A 17373-nucleotide genomic window follows, 5' to 3' on the forward strand; every position below is an offset into this window, starting at 1 on the left:
AATAATAATAATAGTACTATTAATAATAATGTGTACGAAACAAGTGATGCACAATGCAATTGCTCACCACCTGCTGACCGATGCCCAGCCTATCCCCGAGCAGCCGGCCCCCCCACCCTGGCTAGCCACCCCTATATATTGTTTAGCATGACGTCAGATGGTATGGAATACCCCTTTGGCCAGTTTGGGTCAGCTGTCCTGGGTCTGTCCCCTCCCAGCTCTTGCTGCACCCTTAGCCTGCCCGCTGGCAGGACATAACGAGAAGCTGAAAAGTCCTTGGCTTAGTGTAAGCACTGCTGTGCAGCAATTAAAACATCAGCATGTTATCAGCACTCTTCTCATCCTAACCCAAAACATAGCACCCTACCAGCTACTAGGAGGAAAATTAACTCTGTCCTAACTGAAACCAGGACATTCTCACAAGCCTCACCTCAGTCTGGGATGACAGGAACCTCACAAAGTTAAACAAGGAGAAGTGCAAAGTCCTGTATCTGGGAAGGAACAACCCCAGGCTCCAGTCCATGCTGGGTGCCATGTGCTGCTGGAAAGCAGATCTACAGAAAAGGACATGAGGGATCCTGGTGGACACCAAGCTATTTTCAGTGGTGCCCAGTGACAGGAACCAGTGTCAGTGGGCACAAACTGGTGCACAAGAGGTTCCATCTGCCTATCAGGAAACTTATTTATTGTGTGGCTGACAGTGCACTGGAATAGGTTGCCCAGAGAGGTTGTGGAGTCGCTGTACTTGGTGTACAGGGTCTGGCTGGGATGTTAACTTTCTCTGCAGCAGCCCATACAGTGCTGTGCTCTGCACTTGTAGCTAGAACAGCAGTGGTATCACACCAGTGTTGTGTCTGCTGCTGAGCAGTGCTGGCACAGCATCAGGACTCTCTCTAACCCTCCTAGGGGGTGGGCAAAAAAGTGAGAAAGAAACATCAGCAGGGCAGCTGACCTAAACCAACCAAAGGGATATCCCATACCATATGATGTCACACTCAGCAATAAAAGGTGGAAAAAGGAAGAAGAGGGGAGGGATGGGCTCTTGTTGCGAAAACATCTGTCCTCCTCCCGAACACCGGCTACGTGCGTTGAGGCCCTGCTTCAAGGACGTGGTCAATAATCGCTCATTTGTGGGAAGTAGAGTAATTTCTTTCCCCTGCACTTCCATGTAGCCTTTACTTCTTTTTGTTGTTGTTGTTTGTTTTTTTTGGTGGTTTTTTTTTTCCCTTTCCCCCTCCCTTTTCCCCTTTCCCTTTTTTCCCTTTAATTAAATTGTTTAATTAATACTAATCTTTCCTTAAAATTTATTTTTTTCCTTTAATTAAATTATCCTTATCTCAACCCGTGAGTTGTTCTTTCCTTTACTTCTTCCCCTCTTCATCTGAGGAGGGGGAGTGAGAGAGCAGTTATAGTGTTCAGCTGCCTAGCATGGTAAAACCACCACACTTGGAGATCTTCAAAAGCTGCCTGGACATAGTCCTGGGCAACCTGCACTGTGTCCCTGTTTGAATAGGGGGGTTGGACCAGATGGTTTCCAGCAGTCCCTTTCAATATCAACCGTTCTGTGATTCTGTAATCCCCAGAGCCTTTTCAGCAGAGCTGCTTTCCAGATTGTCGTTTCTAGGGTGTGTAGAAGATAACTTCCTGACACAGCTGGTGAGTGAGCCAACTAGGGATGGTGCCCCGCTTAACCTTTTGCTTTCAAATAGAGAAGGACTTGTGGGTGACGTGAAGGTTGGAGGCTGTCTCGGGGACAGCGATCATGAATTAATAGTTTTTGATTACTGGAAAAGTGAGGAGGGGGGTTAGCAGAACTACCACCTTGGACTTCTGGAGGGTAGACTTTGGCTTGTTTAGGAGACTGGTTGTCCGATTCCCTTGAAAGGCGGTCCAGAAAGGCTGGACACTCTTCAAGAAAGAAATCCTAAAGGCACAGGAGCAGGCCATGCCCACATGCTGAAATACAAGCTGGCGAGGAAAAAGACCAGCCTGGCTGAACAGAGAGCTGTGGGTAGATCTCAGGAAGGAAAAAGAGGGTTTATGACCTTTGGAAGAAGGGGTGGGCTGCTCAGGAGGACTATAAAGATGTCATGAAGCTATGCAGGGACAAAATTAGAAGAACCAAAGCCCAACTGGAACTCAATTGCTTTTAAAGACCATAGAAATATATAAATATTATAAATACATAAATATTATACATATTATATACAATATACAATATACAATGATATTATAAATACATAAACAAGAAAACGAGGACTCAGGAGAATCTCCATTCTTTATTGGATGGGGGGGATACATAGTGACAAGAGATAAGGAAAAGGCTGAGGTACTTAATGCCTTCTTTGCCTCAGTCTTCAGCAGCAAGACCTGTTGTTCTCCAGGTACTCAGCTCCCTGAGCTGGAAGCAGGGAGCAGAATGAAGCCCTCATAATCCACAGGGAAATGGTTAGTGACCTGTTATTCTACTTAGGTGTATGCAAGTCTATGGGGCCAGATAGGATCCACCCAAGGGTAGCTGGTGGAAGTGCTTGCCAATCTGCTTTCCATCATTTATCAGCAGTTCTGGCTATCAGGGGAGATCCCAGTTGACTGACAATTAGCAAATGTGATGCCCATCTATGAGAAGGGGTGTAAGGAAGATCTGGGAAACTACAGACCTGTCAGTTGGACCTCAGTGCTGGGGAAGCTCTTGGAGCAAATTATCTTGAGTGCCATCATGCAGCACTTACAGGACAACCAGGTGATCACACACAGTTAGCATGGTTTTATCAAAGGCAAGTCCTGCTTGATGAACCTGATCTCATTCTATGACAAGGTGACACGCTCATTGGAGAGGGAAAGGCCATGGATGTGGTCTACCTAGACTTCAGTAAGGCTTTTGGCACTGTAACAGACAACTGTTCCTGGATTACAACATCCCCGAATAATTACAGCCAAGGAAAACAAATAGATGTTACATTTTAAACTTAGGATTTGAAGCAAGAAAAGAATTTCTGCTCAAACCCTCCAACATGAAATGATGGTGTGCAATTTTAGAGTCTGTTTTAATTTTATAGCCATTCTTGTCAAGTACTTAATTTAATAAATACTCTCCTCCCAAGCACCAAGTGATAAGACAAGGGGAAATGGCCTCAAGTTTCACCAGGGGAGGTTTAGGTTGGATATTAGGTGAAATTTCTTTACTGAAAGGGTTGTGTGTCATTGAGAAATGCTGCCCGGGGAAGCGGTTGAGTCACCATCCCTGGAGGTCTTCAAGAAATGTGTAGATGTAGAACTTAGTAGAATGGTTTAGTGGTGGACTTCTCGGTACTACGTTAAAGGTTGGGATAGATGATCTTTTCCAACCTGAATTATTCTATGATTCCGTGATTCTATTTCCCATCCTGGCTTGCTGCCAGGGTTTCTTCCTTCTTAGGCGCAGGACTTGTCATTCTTTCTTGGTATATGAATTAAGTTTAGTGGGCTTCCAGCCCACCAGAGAGAGCACACCACTCTGAAAGCCCACCAGCTGTCTCACCAGCCCACTATTCTATGTCTATCTCCTATGTGTATAGCTTTCTTTTGGCTGCTCTGCACCTAAATCTTCTGTATGCTCTGTAGCTTTCATTCACTGTGCTGCATTACTCCCTGGGAGTATTTGGAGAGTGGATTGTCAGCCTCACATGTAGACGCTGTTTTGGCAAGAACAGGATACAGACCTGTGAGCCATCTTAGTTGACTGACTAGTTAAAGTCAAGTCTGAGTTGGAGCAGCTGCTGAAGGGAAAATGGGAAGTAGTCAGTCCTCCTTGTTCCCTCTTGGGATGCATCCTTAAAAATTGGTCTAAGTTTGGTGGTGACACCATGACGAAGGGTAAAATGAGGCAATATTGTGATCAATGGTGGCCTCAATACAAATTGGATGATGAGGAACAATGGCCAGAGAATGGATCCTTGAATTCCCTTAAAGGAACAATAAACCCCTGAGAATTTATCCAGATTTAGAACGGGAAGAGGTTCAGTTATTGGTACCCTGGACACCACCACCCTTACCTCCTGAACTTCAGCAGAGATGTCAGAGGCCCCTTCTGGGCACCAAGATAATTCCAACTTTAGCCCTCTATCGTGTCATACCCAATGACAGAAAGCACCAGTCATCCAGGCTCAGCTAAGACAAGCGGTGGGACCAGAGGGAGACCCTGTTTTTGTTTGCATTCCGTTTACCACATCAGTGCTGTTAAATCAGAAATAGTCTATTGAGCCCTACAGAGATAATCTGGCAACAATGCATCAGCTGTTAGAAACCATTATGATTACCCATAACCCCAACTGGGGAGATATGCAAGCTTTATTAAACACCTTTCTGACCACAGAGGAAAGGAGAATTGTTCTGGAAAAAGCTCAGGTGGAGTCAGGGCAAAGGTACCTGTGGGAAGAACTGGAGGAATTAGTACCAATTAGGAAGGATCTTGAGCGGGACCCAAATACCAACATATGTCAACAGTTGGTAAAACAATATTGACAATTAATCCTTTATGGGATTCAATACGGGGTACTACAACAACAACAACAACAAACACACACACACCCACACACCAAAAACAAACAAACAAACAAACAAACAAAAAACACTTTCTAAACTATATGAGGTCTTCAAGGACCCGGATGAGAGCCCGTCTCCTTTTTTTGAAGCCTCTGTGAAACAGACAGATCTGGACCCGGAGGATGAGGCAAATAAGAAAAAGATTAACACACTATTGGGCAATCAGTTCCAGATATTAGGAAGAAATTACAGAAGGTAGATGGGGTTGGGGGAATGTCAATCTCTCATTTAATAGAAATTGCATACAAAGTTTAAAAGTGTGGAAAGAAAGGAAAGAAAAGGAAAAGATGAAATTACAAGTGTCACTTTTGGTAGTTGCTATAACAGACAGGCAAGGAGGTTGTGGAAGAGGTTGGGGTAGGAATAGAAGCGAAAGAAGGGGATTTTCAGGAAGACAAGGGCAAGCAGAGACAAGAGGAATAGAAAGACCTGTTCACTTGTGCCCCAACCACTGTGTTATGTGCAAAGAAGAGGGACATTGACAAAAAGAATATCCATTAAGGGAAAAAAGGAAAGTGGAAAGTGGAGAAGGAGAGCTTGCTTTGATTATGTTGGAGTATTCAGATGACTGACAAGGACCAGGGGATGAAATTCTGATTTCCCCAGCAGTTCCCCTCATTCCAGTAAAGCAGGAAGGATAAACAACTTCAGGGGAAGTCTCTTCCTCCTGCTGGTCCTTGCCATTCTTCTGCGTTATTGGCGTTGCTCCTTTCTGTGTATACTTGTAGGGGAGTTTTTGTCTGTTTGTCTGTGGGCTGAGGGTCCACCACAGACTGCGCTTGGAACTAGCTATCTAACTCCTTCTCAACCTCCCTGATGTTATGTAGCCTTCTCACTGTCTCCTGCAGCTCAGTCACTTGCTGCAGGAGGTCCGCATTTGTCCACATTTGTCAATTCCTAAAACATCAGAGGTGACAATCATAACAGATACCTACCTATATCCTCCCACACACCTTGCAACCCATAACCATCCTGCCTCAGGGCAGATCTCTGGGTGGTATTTTTAAAATAGTTGCCTATCTTTAGACAAAACCAGATACACATGCAAGAGACATAGCAATAGTATCATGCTAATTTGAACATCTCAAGAATCTTCAAAATTTTCAAAAACTATTTTAACTCTCCTGGACTAAAGAGTGTACTTGTTAATAGCTTCCATGGTAAGGTTCCTGAAGTGCAAAAATGCAAGAGTGCTGCCTTGTAAGCATTTCCTTGCTAACCTGCAAGTGCCAGAGGTGACCCTCGCTTAATCCCCATTTTGTTGATTTTGTGATCCCTCCCTATCACATCACCCGATGCCCTTTGTTTAGCAGCCCTGTCCATCACTCCTTCACAGGGCTGCTGGTTACTCTCTTCCTTACTCCTTTCTAGTTTAAAGTCTTCCTTATGAGGCCAGCTACCCTATTAGCAAAAATGTCTTTGCCCCACTTAGTGAGGTGGATCCCATTTCTCCTAAAGTAGACACTGATTCTCGGAGTCATAGAGCCCACAACTGTCACTGACACCAGTTCCACAGCCAATTATTGAAACAAGAGAGGTTCAGAATGGATAGAAGGGAAAAAAAAAAAAAAAAAAAAAACACCATAAGGAAAGTCAAGCATTGGAACAGGTTGCCCAGAGAGGTTATACAGTCTATCCTTGAAGATTTTCAGTACCTGACTAAAAGCCCTGAGTAACCTGGTCTGACCTCATAGCTGACTCTGTTTTGAACAGGAGGTTGGACTAGAGACCCCCTGAGGTCCCTTCCAACCTGAATGATTTTGTGATCATGGACCACTTCCAGCTGCATTAAGGGCTGGATCTGCTCAATGGGCTAGTAGCTTCCATCCTTTCCCTTTATCTGACAGTAACTTCAAACATGGTTATGAGAATTTTAAAAGAAAGCAGGGTGGGGAGGAAGAGTGGAAAATATCATAGCATTATAGTGTAGCTGAAGTGGGACAGCACCTCCTAGTAGCTGGTAGGGTGCTATGTTTTGGGTTAGGATGAGAAGAGTGCTGATAACATGCTGATGTTTTAATTGCTGCAGAGCACTGCTTATACTAAGCCAAGGACTTTTCAGCTTCTCACTCGGTCCTGCCAGCGGGCAGGCTGGGGGTGCAGCAAGATCTGGGAGGGGACAGACCCAGGACAGCTGACCCAAACTGACCAAAGGGGAATTCCATACCATCTGACGTCATGCTGAACAATATATAGGGGTGGCTAGCCGGGGTGGGGGGCCGGCTGCTCGGGGTTGGGCTGGGCATCGGTCAGCAGGTGGTGAGCAATTGCATTGTGCATCACTTGTTTGTACATATTATTATTATTATCATTATTATTTTCTATCTTAATAAACTGTCTTTATCCCAACTCACAGGCTTCACTTTCCTGTTTCTCTCCTCCATCCCAGAGAGGGAGGGGGGAGGGTGAGCGAACAGCTGTGTGGTGTTTAGCTGCCAGCCGGGTTAAACCACAACACTGATACATATACATATCCTCATCTCCCCTGATGTTATGCAACCTTCTCACTGCCTCCTGCATCTCAGTCACTTTCTGTGGGAAATGAATTCACAGGTGGCTTTGCGCTGTTTCACATGTCCATGAATTAGAGATAATGAGGAAATAAGTGGTAGAAACAAAAACTTGAGCAAGGTCGAGATAAATTAACTTGGCTGCAGTGTTAAAGATGAGCTTTGTGCAGTGGCCAATTGCTGGCTGGCTTGAGGTGCATGTCTGAGGGTCTCTAACCAATTGGATGACCAATTAGGGTGCGTGTACAGTGTATGGGGTTACGGGAAAAGATATGTAGTGGAGAAAAAAGGGCAATAAGGGCCTTCTGTTCAAGAGCCATCAGGAGTCCTTGTCTTTCATCCCTTCAAATGGTGACCCCGATGTGATGGAGAAGAGAGCAACGCTGAGAGAAGCGTCTGAAGGGACCTCAACCGAATGACTCAAGCTGATGGCGGGACCATGGCTTTAATCCCGGGACATCACCTCAAGAAACAGGTGAGCGGCTGGGGCATTAACTATGGGAGCTAATCTATCAGCCGATGACGAGGCAATAGCTAAGGAGGAGGCAATAGCTAAGCTACTGATCAACTCCTGGTAAAAAGAGGAGTGAAAAGTCCTCCGTATAAAGTGAAACGATTGCTGAAGTTCTTACGAAAGAATGGGGCCCCAGCAACAGCTTCGGTGGTGTTTGATATAAAAACTTGGGAGAACGTGGGGGCAACTATATGGGACGCTGCCTAGTAGGGAGATACAACAGCTTTTATTGGCCCCGTTTACGCAGTCCCTGCTGGAGAATGTCATGACGGGACAGCTTTTAACCCCCTTTAACATATGACAAATGGTAGCGATGATATTGTGATAAATGATTAAGTCCCAAATAGGATTTTTGTGATTTATTAAGGGAATAGAGGCAAGCAAACAGCGCTGGGTGCACCGGGAGTCTCTGCTCTACCAGGATGCACACCTGTTACATCAGGTGGCTGATTTTTATGCTCCTAGACTAATACATATTCATCACTATTCCTAGAAAAGGCAGGGTTATTATAATTAGTTCCCGGAATCCAAACCCTCTCTGGACGCATGTGTATCAGTCTCTGGTGGTCTTTCTGGGGGTCTCTTGTGCTGAAGTCTTCCTCCCAGGCTTTGTCCTTCAGTCGTCCTTCAACTCCCCCTTTCTCCTTATTTGGTGGATCTCTTTGCTGGTTATCAGAGGCTTGCGCAGCGTCCCATGCAAAAGTCTGCAGTTTCCTAAAAAACTCCTTGGTCCTCTTATCTCCCAGACTAGAGTCTCAAAGTTCGCCCTTCAAACCCTCTATTTACACAAATTGCTGGATTGTTCCTTTGCATGATACAAGAACTATGTACACTAATCACTCCGTTTTTCTTAGATAGGAGTTTATATTTCATCATGCAGCCCTAGCATTGTTCCATACTGACACAAATCAAATAAACACATTTCACAATATTAACTCCAACACAAAAATTATTATGGGAACAGAAATGGAGAGATTTGTGCAAACAAGCAGTGCTCCAGAATTTAGAAAGGCAGCCGGGGGATCCTCTTCTCGGTGCCGGTATACCTCAACTGATGGGTACAGACCCGATAGCAGATCCACGCCTTCAGGCGCGTCTAGATTCAGGCATCCTCCAGGCATCCTCCAGCTGACTACGACCCTAGCCCTCCAGGCAATGTTAAGAATTCCAGAGACCGGAAAAAGCCCTCGTTGGCTTTTACAAAGGTCCAGCAAGGGGTGTCTGAACCATACATGCAGTTTATAGATTGGCTTCGCGATGCATTAGATAAGCAGATTGACAATTGGGAAGCAAAGGTGCCTTCCTACAAAAGCTAGCAGTAGAAAACGCAAATACTGACTATAAAAAGGTGCTACAGGCTCTGCCCGTGAATACAATACTAGTTCAGATGATAGAGGTGTGTAACCGAGTGGGTTCTATGGAACATCATACCGAATCACTGGCGTCTGCTTTTGTAACAGCACTAACCATCAGTCAGGACCCCAAGGGTCAGAAAAAATGCTATCAGTGTGGAGACCCGAACCACCTAGTCTTCACATGCCCCAGGCGGGGGCGGGGGGGCGGCTCGCCGGCAGTTCCGCCCACTTTGTGTCCTAGATGTGGGAAGGGACGCCACTGGGTGAGCCAATGCCGCTCTAAATATAACGCGGAAGGACAGTCTTTGCCGCCGCGACGGGGAAACGGGAAGAAGAGCATGGGGCGGGCCGCGCGACGACACAAGCACCCCTGCCTCCCGGCCAAAGGAGGAGCCTCCCATAAGGGAGGGCTCCAAATGTAATGCTAACGCCGGGTCCAGCGCCACCTGCATCCCCGCTGTCACCTCCAGGCACCCTCCCGCCTGCCCGCCCCGCCGCCGGCTGCTGCGTTTCTCAGGTTTGCGGGCTCGCCCGGATGCACCGGATGCTGCCATGTTCCGCCTGCTGCTGCGCCTGGGCCCGCCGCCCCGCCGCCACTGCTGCCAACCCCCGACACTCCCCCCCCCCCCCCCCCGCCCCGGGCCGGCCTCCCCTCAGCCCGCCGGCCCCTCTGCTGGGGCTGCGGGCTGCCATTTCAGCTCAGTCAAGGATGTGGGTGGATCCCCTGAAAAGGCAGTCACAGATCTCAGCAGTGAAAACAAGAAACTCAATAAATCCCAGCAGCTGAAAAAAAGTTTTCAAATAATATCGTGCTGTAGGGGTTTCATTCCATGTTGGAATTTCATTAGTATCTCTAGGAATCTTCTACCTGGCTGTGTCAAGTGGTGTGGATATGACTGCAGTTGTCTTCAAACTTGGTTTCAGTGAATCATCGCTGAAATCTAAAAGGGCTGCTGGTACAAGCACATTTGTGTTGGCATATGCTTTTTACAAATTGTTTGCTCCAGTACGAATCAGCATTGCTATAGTTTCTGTGCCATTTATTGTCTGATACTGCCGGAAGATTGGTTTCTTCAAACCTCCTACCCCAAATCTGTGATAACTTCTTATAAACAATAAGAAGTTTATAACTTCTTATAAACAACACCCGCTCAACATGGGGCTCAAGGAATTTGAGATAAGGATGATAGTTGAGAGAAGTAACGAGCAAAACATGGACTGTTTTTTTTTTTTTTATGAATGTAATAACTGTTAAGAATTTAAGAAAGCAGTAATTGTGAAGAATATGTTTCATATTAGTGTGGTGAAGGGACGAGGGGTGGTGTGTATGTAACTTGTCCACCTCATTGGTGTTGTGATGATATGTTTATTTTAGTGTGGGAAATTCTTTTTCTTTTTGATGTAAGTGAAATTTGTGAAAATTGTGATGATTGTAAAGTAAGAGCATATTGTGATTATTCTTAAATATGCTTTTCACAGAGGTGAGGGGTGGAATGTAGTAGGTTTACATGGCAAGCTTTTGGTAGCAGGGGCCATACGGCTAGCTTCTGTGAGAAGAATCTAGAAGCTGCCCTATGTTAGATAAGGGCCCCGCTGCGCTGGAGCAGAAGTGCCCTACGGACTGTGGTGAGGGCCATGGTGAAGCAGGCTGTCCCCCTGCAGCCCATGGAGTACCACGGTGGAGCAGGGTTCCGCACTGCAGCCCTGCTGCCACGGTTACTACAGTGGACACCCTCTCAGCACGAACCAGAGTACCGGAGTGGATGTCTCTACATTAACAGACGCCACCTTGTGGGGTACTCACGTTCATAAAATTCCATTGAACGTCAAAGGACCAATAGGGAATGACTGTAGTGTATTGCTGCTTGGATGATCAAGTACAACTTTGACCGGATTGTTTGTTTTGCCAGGGATAATTGATGCTGACTATAATGGACAAATCCAAGCTATGACTTGGACACTGTCTCCACCACTGTCAATACTAAAGGGAACTAGAATTGCTCAATTGATTATTTTCCAAGCATTAGTTTCAGGAGTTGGTTCAAGAACAACTCCAACAAGAACATATTCTTCCGACAAATAGCCCATGGAATTCACCAGTGTTTGTCATCAAGAAAAAGAGCGGGAAATGGATATTACTGCATGATTTGTGACGAATCAATGCAGTGATCGAGGACATGGGCTCCTTGCAGACAGAAAAAAAAACAACAAAAGAAAAAAAAAAGGAAAAAAAAAATAAAACACACACACACAAAAAAAAACCAGTACCTTTGAATATTGTATCTGACTCACAATATGCTGTAGGTGTCGCCCAGTGCATTGAGAGGGCACATTTGAGACATATCCCAAAGGAAAACTTGCTTCTAAAATTTAAAAAGAGCTGTTATTTTTGGTAGAGCAGCGAGCGCACCCATATTGTATTATTCACATGTGGAGCCACACCATGTTACCCAGTATTTTTGTAGAGGGTAACGCACGCGCTGACCAGCTAACTAATATGACCCTGACTGCCCTGGTGCCTAAGGTGCTGGAACAAGCACGGTTATCCCCTGCTTTTTTCCCATCAATCCACCAAAGTCTTGATGAAACAATTTGCTGTATCGATAACTGACGCCAAATTGGTCATCCAAACATGTCCTGACTGTCAACAACATGTTTCAACCCCGTCTTTAACGGTAAACCCTAGAGGTCTACGGTCCCTACAGTTATGGCAGACCGACATAATGCATATTCCAGAATTTGGTCGCTTGAAATATGTTCACCTATTGGTAGACACTTTCTCTCATGCTATTTGGGCAACAGCCGCATCGGGTGAAACTATCTGCCATGTCCAGGCTCACTTCAATGTTGCTTTCGCAGCACTAGGCATCTCAAAGGAAATAAAACCCAACAATGGCCCCGCCTATACTAGTCACTCCCTTCAAACCTTTATTTCAAACTTGGGGTATCCGACACATCACAGGCATTCCTCATTCCCCCACAGGTCAAACCATTCTTGAGCGCACACATCGCACCTTGAAAACACTTCTAAATAAACAAAAAGGGGGAGACACCCAGGAAACACCCCAGAACAGGTTGGGAAAGGCACTTTATGTAATGAATCACCTATCATTACCCTTTCCTCACAAAGAGGTACCGTCCATAGTAAAACATTACAACAATATGAGTTCCACGCTGTCACAGGTGCATCAATCAGAGCAGGCCTTAGTGATGGAAAAAAAATTAAATACAGGTATTTGGGAGGGACCCCAGCCTCTAATAACTTGGGGTCGAGGGTACACTTGTGTCTCCACAGGTCTCGGACCAAGATGGGTACCAGCAAGGGGGTGAGGCCATGGCTGGCCTCCTCCCCACAATTGCCACTGTCATTGGTTATTGCCAGCCCTGAGTCTCCATCCAATCATACCACAACATTGGGGTCACCCTCGCCAACATGACAGGACAAGAAGTGATGTCCCTGTCCCTGGCTAGTGCTAACGACCCATTTACGATATGTCTGGTGGGGATCCTGGCAGATAACAAAGATTGGACTGTCTACTTACAGTAAGTGCCCCTAGAGCCACAGGAATTAGATATCCTGGGAAGTGTAGCAGCAACTGCATGTGTAAGGTGTAGTAGGTTTACGTGGCAAGGTTTTGGTAGCAGGGGGCCATAGGGGTGGCTTCTGTGAGAAGGATCTAGAAGCTGCCCCATGTTTGGTAAGGGCCCCACTGCTGACCAGAGCTGAGCCAATAAGTGATCTTGTTTTGCACCTCTGTGAGAGCATATTTAAGACGGGGAAAAAAAAAACGCTGCGCCACACAGCAGCTGGGAGAGTGAGAGGAGTGAGGAACAGCCAAGGTCAGTGAAGAAGGAGAGGGAGAGGTGCTCCAGGCACCAGAGCAGAAGTCCCCTGCAGCCTGTGGTGAGGACCATGGTGAAGCAGGCTGTCCCCCTGCAGCCCATGGAGTACCACGGTGGAGCAGGGTTCCATGCTGCAGCCCGTGGAGGAGACCACAGTGGAGCAGGTGGACCTGCAATGATGGAGGCTGCGGCCTGTAGAAGACCCCTGCTGGACCAGATTCTGGTCTGGACCTGTAGCCCGTGGAGAGGAGACCACGTAGGAGCAGGTGACCTGGCAGGAGCTGCTGCCCATGGAGGACCCAGGTTGGAGCAGTTTGCTCCTGAGGGATGGACCCCGTGGTAGAGACCCATATCTGGAGCAGTTCTTGAATAGAATAGAATAGAATAGAATAGAATAGAATAGAATAGAATAGAATAGAATAGAATATCCTGAGTTGGAAGGGACCCTTAAGGATCATCAAGTCCAACTCTCGACACCGCACAGGTCTACCCAAAAGTTCAGACCATGTGCCTAAGTTCACAGTCCAATCTCTTCTTAAATTCAGACAGGCTCGGTGCAGTGACCACTTCCCTGGGGAGCCTGTTCCAGTGTGCAACCACCCTCTCTGTGAAGAACCCCCTCCTGACGTCCAGCCTAAATTTCCCCTGCCTCAGCTTAACCCCGTTCCCGCGGGTCCTGTCACTAGTGTTAATGGAGAAAAGGTCTCCTGCCTCTTGACAACCCCTTACGAGGAAGTTGTAGACTGCGATGAGGTCTCCCCTCAGCCTCCTCTTCTCCAGGCTGAACAGGCCCAGTGACCTCAGCCGTTCCTCGTACGTCTTCCCCTCCAGGCCTTTCACCATCTTCATAGCCCTCCTCTGGACACTCTCCAACAGTTTCATGTCCTTTTTATACTGTGGTGCCCAGAACTGCACACAGTACTCGAGGTGAGGCCGCACCAGCGCAGAGTAGAGCGGGACAATCACCTCCCTTGACCTACTAGCGATGCCGTTCTTGATGCACCCCAGGATACGATTGGCCCTCCTGGCTGCCAGGGCACACTGCTGGCTCATATTCAACTTGCTGTCTACCACGACCCCCAGATCCCTCTCTTCTAGGCTGCTCTCCAGCGTCTCATCGCCCAGTCTGTACATGCAGCCAGGGTTTCCCCGTCCCAGGTGCAGGACCCGGCACTTGCTCTTATTGAACTTCATGCGGTTGGTGATCGCCCAGCTCTCCAACCTGTCCAGATCCCTCTGCAAGGCCTTTACGCCCTCATTTGAGTCCACAACTCCTCCAAGTTTGGTGTCATCAGCAAACTTGCTCAAAATACCCTCTATTCCTACATCCAGATCATTTATAAAAATATTGAAAAGTACCGGCCCTAAAATGGAGCCTTGAGGGACCCCACTGGTGACCGCCCGCCAGCCTGACGCAGCTCCATTTACCATAACCCTTTGGGCCCTGCCCGTTAGCCAATTGCTCACCCAGCAGAAGAGCTGCTGCCTGTGGGAAGCCCACGCTGGATCAGTTCAGCAAGGACTGCATCCCATGGGAAGGACCCCACAGCACAGGGGATGAGAGTGACTGAGAAGGAGCGGCAGAGAAGAAGCGCTATAGACTGACCATAACCCCCACTCCCCTGTTCCCCTGCGCCACTTGGGGGGAGGAGGTGGAAGAGGGTGGATGGGGGGGGGGAGGTGCTTTTGGTTTCTTTCCTTTGTTTCTCACTTCTCTAGCTCGTTAGTAATAGGCAATAAATCTTACTGCCTCCCTATGCTGAGTCTGTTTTGCCTGTCACAATAATTGCTGCGCGATCTTCTTGTCCTTATCTCAGCCCTTGAGCCCCTTTCATCGTATTTTCTCCCCGTTCCTCTTTGAGGAGGGGGAGTGAGAGAGCGGTTGTCATGGAGCTCAGCCACCCACCTGAGTAAAACCACCACAAAGGTTCAACTACACAGGCAAAAATCAAACCATGAAACAAATCATCAGCGCCACACTTGCTCCTTATCGCAATGCATCTGTTTGGTGTAATTATGCAAAACTATAATAGCATCATTCCTTGCGCCATGAGCCGCTCTGCTTGGCTGCGGGATCGACTGTGGAGCGGATGCCTCTAGGTGCACCCCAAGCATTTTTCTCGGAGGGGCCTCCACTCTCAGCCGCTCACCGCGGGAGTAGACAAGGACCTCCTGAAGCCGCGGACAAATTATTTTAAGTGATATTTTCTTGTGGTATGAATGAAAAGTGCAAGAGGCCTCTTTGCGTGATTGTGTGATTGTGCTGTGCGAGTGAGACGCAGCATCGCTGCGAAGCAATGTCTCTAGCGCTTAGTGGCTTGTTGACTGATGTATATTCTAGTAGGCACGCTACTTTACAATCATAATTCTGCTTGTGATTTTCACTCTGTTGCTTATTGTACCTTGCTTATTGCAATGTCTGCAGTGCTTGATAGAAAAATCTATAGAAAGCGTTTGGTTGGTTGAAAATAAAAAAGAGGGAAATGTGGGAAAGGAATTTGCAGGTGGCTTTGCGCTGTTTCACATGTCCATGAATTAGAGATAATGAAGAAATAACCGTTAGAAACAAAAACTTGAGCAAGGTTGAGATAAATTAACTTGGCTGCAGTGTTAAAGATGAGCTTTGCACAGTGGCCAATTGCTGGCTGACTCAAGGCGTGTGTCTGAGGGTCTCTAACCAATTGTATGACTGTTTCAGGTGTGTAGACAGCACATGGGGTTACAAGGAAAGTATATGTAGTGGAGAAAAAAAAGGCAATAAAGGCCTTCTGTTCAAGAGCCATCAGGAGTCCTTGTCTTTCATCCCTTCAACCAATCACCTTCTTATTTTCCATGTGCCTTAGCATAGTTTCCAGGAGGATCTGCTCCATGATCTTACTGGGCACACAGGTGAGACGGACTGGCCTGCAGTTCTCAGGGTCTTCCTTTTATCCCTTTTATAAAATTGAGGCTATTATGGTTCCCCTTTTCCAGTCAGTGGGAACTTCACCGGACTGCCGTGACTTCTCAAATATGATGGATAGTGGCTTAGTAACTTCATTTGCCAGTTCCCTCAACACCTGCAGATACATCTCATCCAGTCCCGTGGACTTGTGCACCTTCAGATTCCTTAGATGGTCTCGAACCTGATCTTCTCCTACAGTGGGCAGTTCATCATTCTCCCAGTCCCTGCCTTTGCCTTCTGGGGCTTGGGCTATGTGACTGGAGCTCTTGTTAATGAAGACTGAGGCAAAAAAAGTCATTGAGTAGCTCAGCTTTCTCTATATCCTGGGTAACCAGATCTCCCGTTTCCTTCTGGAGAGGGCCCACAATTTCCCTAGTCTCCCTTTTATCACTGAGGTACTTGTAGAAGCCTTTCTTATTGCCATTGAAGTCCCTGACCAGATTTAATTCTAATAATGCTTTAGCTTTCTTAACCTGATCCTTGGCTGCTCGGACAATTTCTCTGTATCCCTCCCAGGCTACTGTCCTTGCTTCTACCCTCTGTAGGCCTCCTTTTTCTGCTTGAGTTTGGCTAGGATCGCCTTGGTCATTCATGCTGGCCTCCTGGCATTTTTGCCTGTCTTCCTCTTTGTTGGGATGCATTGCTCCTGAACTTGGAGAAGGTAATCCTTGAATATTATCCAGCTTTCTTGGGCCCCTCTTCCCTCCAGGGATTTATCCCATGGTACTCTACCAGGGAGATCCCTGAAGATTGCAAAGTCTGCTCTCCTGAAGTCCAGGGTAGCGAGCTTGTTGTGCTCCCTCCTTGCTGCCCTCAGGATCCTAAAATCCACCATTTCATGGTCACTGCAGCCAAGGCTTTCCTTGAGTTTCACATTCCCCTCAAGCCCCTCCTTGTTGCTGAGAATGAGTTTCAGGATAGCACCTCTCCCTGTTGGCTCCTCAATCACTTGGAGAATGAAGTTATCATCAATGCATTCCAGGATCCTCCTGGATTGCCTATGCCCTGCTGTGCTGTCCCTCCAACAGATATCGGGGTGGTTGAAGCCCCCCGTGAGAACCAGGGCCTGCAAACATGAGGCTGCTTCTGTCTATAGAAGGCTTCAGGCGTTAGATCTGATCACATGGCATGTAGCAGACCCCTACCATAACGTTCCCTGTCCCTGCCCTCCCTTTAATCCTAACCCATAAGCTCTCTGTCAGCTCCTCACCCATCCACAGGCAGAGCTCCATGCACTCCAGCTGCTCACTGACATAAAAGGCAATGCCCCCTCCCCACCTTCCCTGCCTGTCCTTCCTAAAGAGCCTGTATCCTTTCATCCTAACACTCCAGTAATGGAAGCCATCCCACCATGTCTCCATGATGCCAATAAGATCATAGCCCTGTGTCGGAAAGGGAGACGGTCCCGGAGTAACAACGTGTCCTGGTTTTAGTTAGGACAGTTATTTTTCCTCCTAGTAGCTGGTAGGGTGCTATGTTTTGGATTAGGATGAGAAGAGTGCTGATAACATGCTGATGTTTTAATTGCTGGAGAGCAATGCTTACACTATGCCAAGGACTTTTCAGCTCCTCGCTCTGTCCTGCCAGCGGGCAGGCTGGGGGTGCAGCAAAAGCTGGGAGGGG

At 47.1% G+C, this 17373-nt stretch overlaps 1 long non-coding RNA gene across 1 annotated transcript in view; it reads left to right on the forward strand.

The window, feature by feature from the left end:
- LOC118159443 overlaps window positions 1–15507 on the forward strand; it is a 19817-nt gene extending 4310 nt beyond the window's left edge. Inside the window, exons 2-3 of the long non-coding RNA XR_004747122.1 lie at window positions 7191–7288; window positions 15462–15507. This is a non-coding gene — a long non-coding RNA (uncharacterized LOC118159443). The remainder of the gene's footprint in view (window positions 1–7190; window positions 7289–15461) is intronic.
- The last annotated feature ends 1866 nt before the right edge of the window (window positions 15508–17373 follow it).

The sequence above is a fragment of the Oxyura jamaicensis genome, unplaced genomic scaffold (assembly GCF_011077185.1).
Source record: "Oxyura jamaicensis isolate SHBP4307 breed ruddy duck unplaced genomic scaffold, BPBGC_Ojam_1.0 oxyUn_random_OJ70408, whole genome shotgun sequence".
In the NCBI taxonomy this organism is placed as follows: domain Eukaryota; kingdom Metazoa; phylum Chordata; class Aves; order Anseriformes; family Anatidae; genus Oxyura; species Oxyura jamaicensis.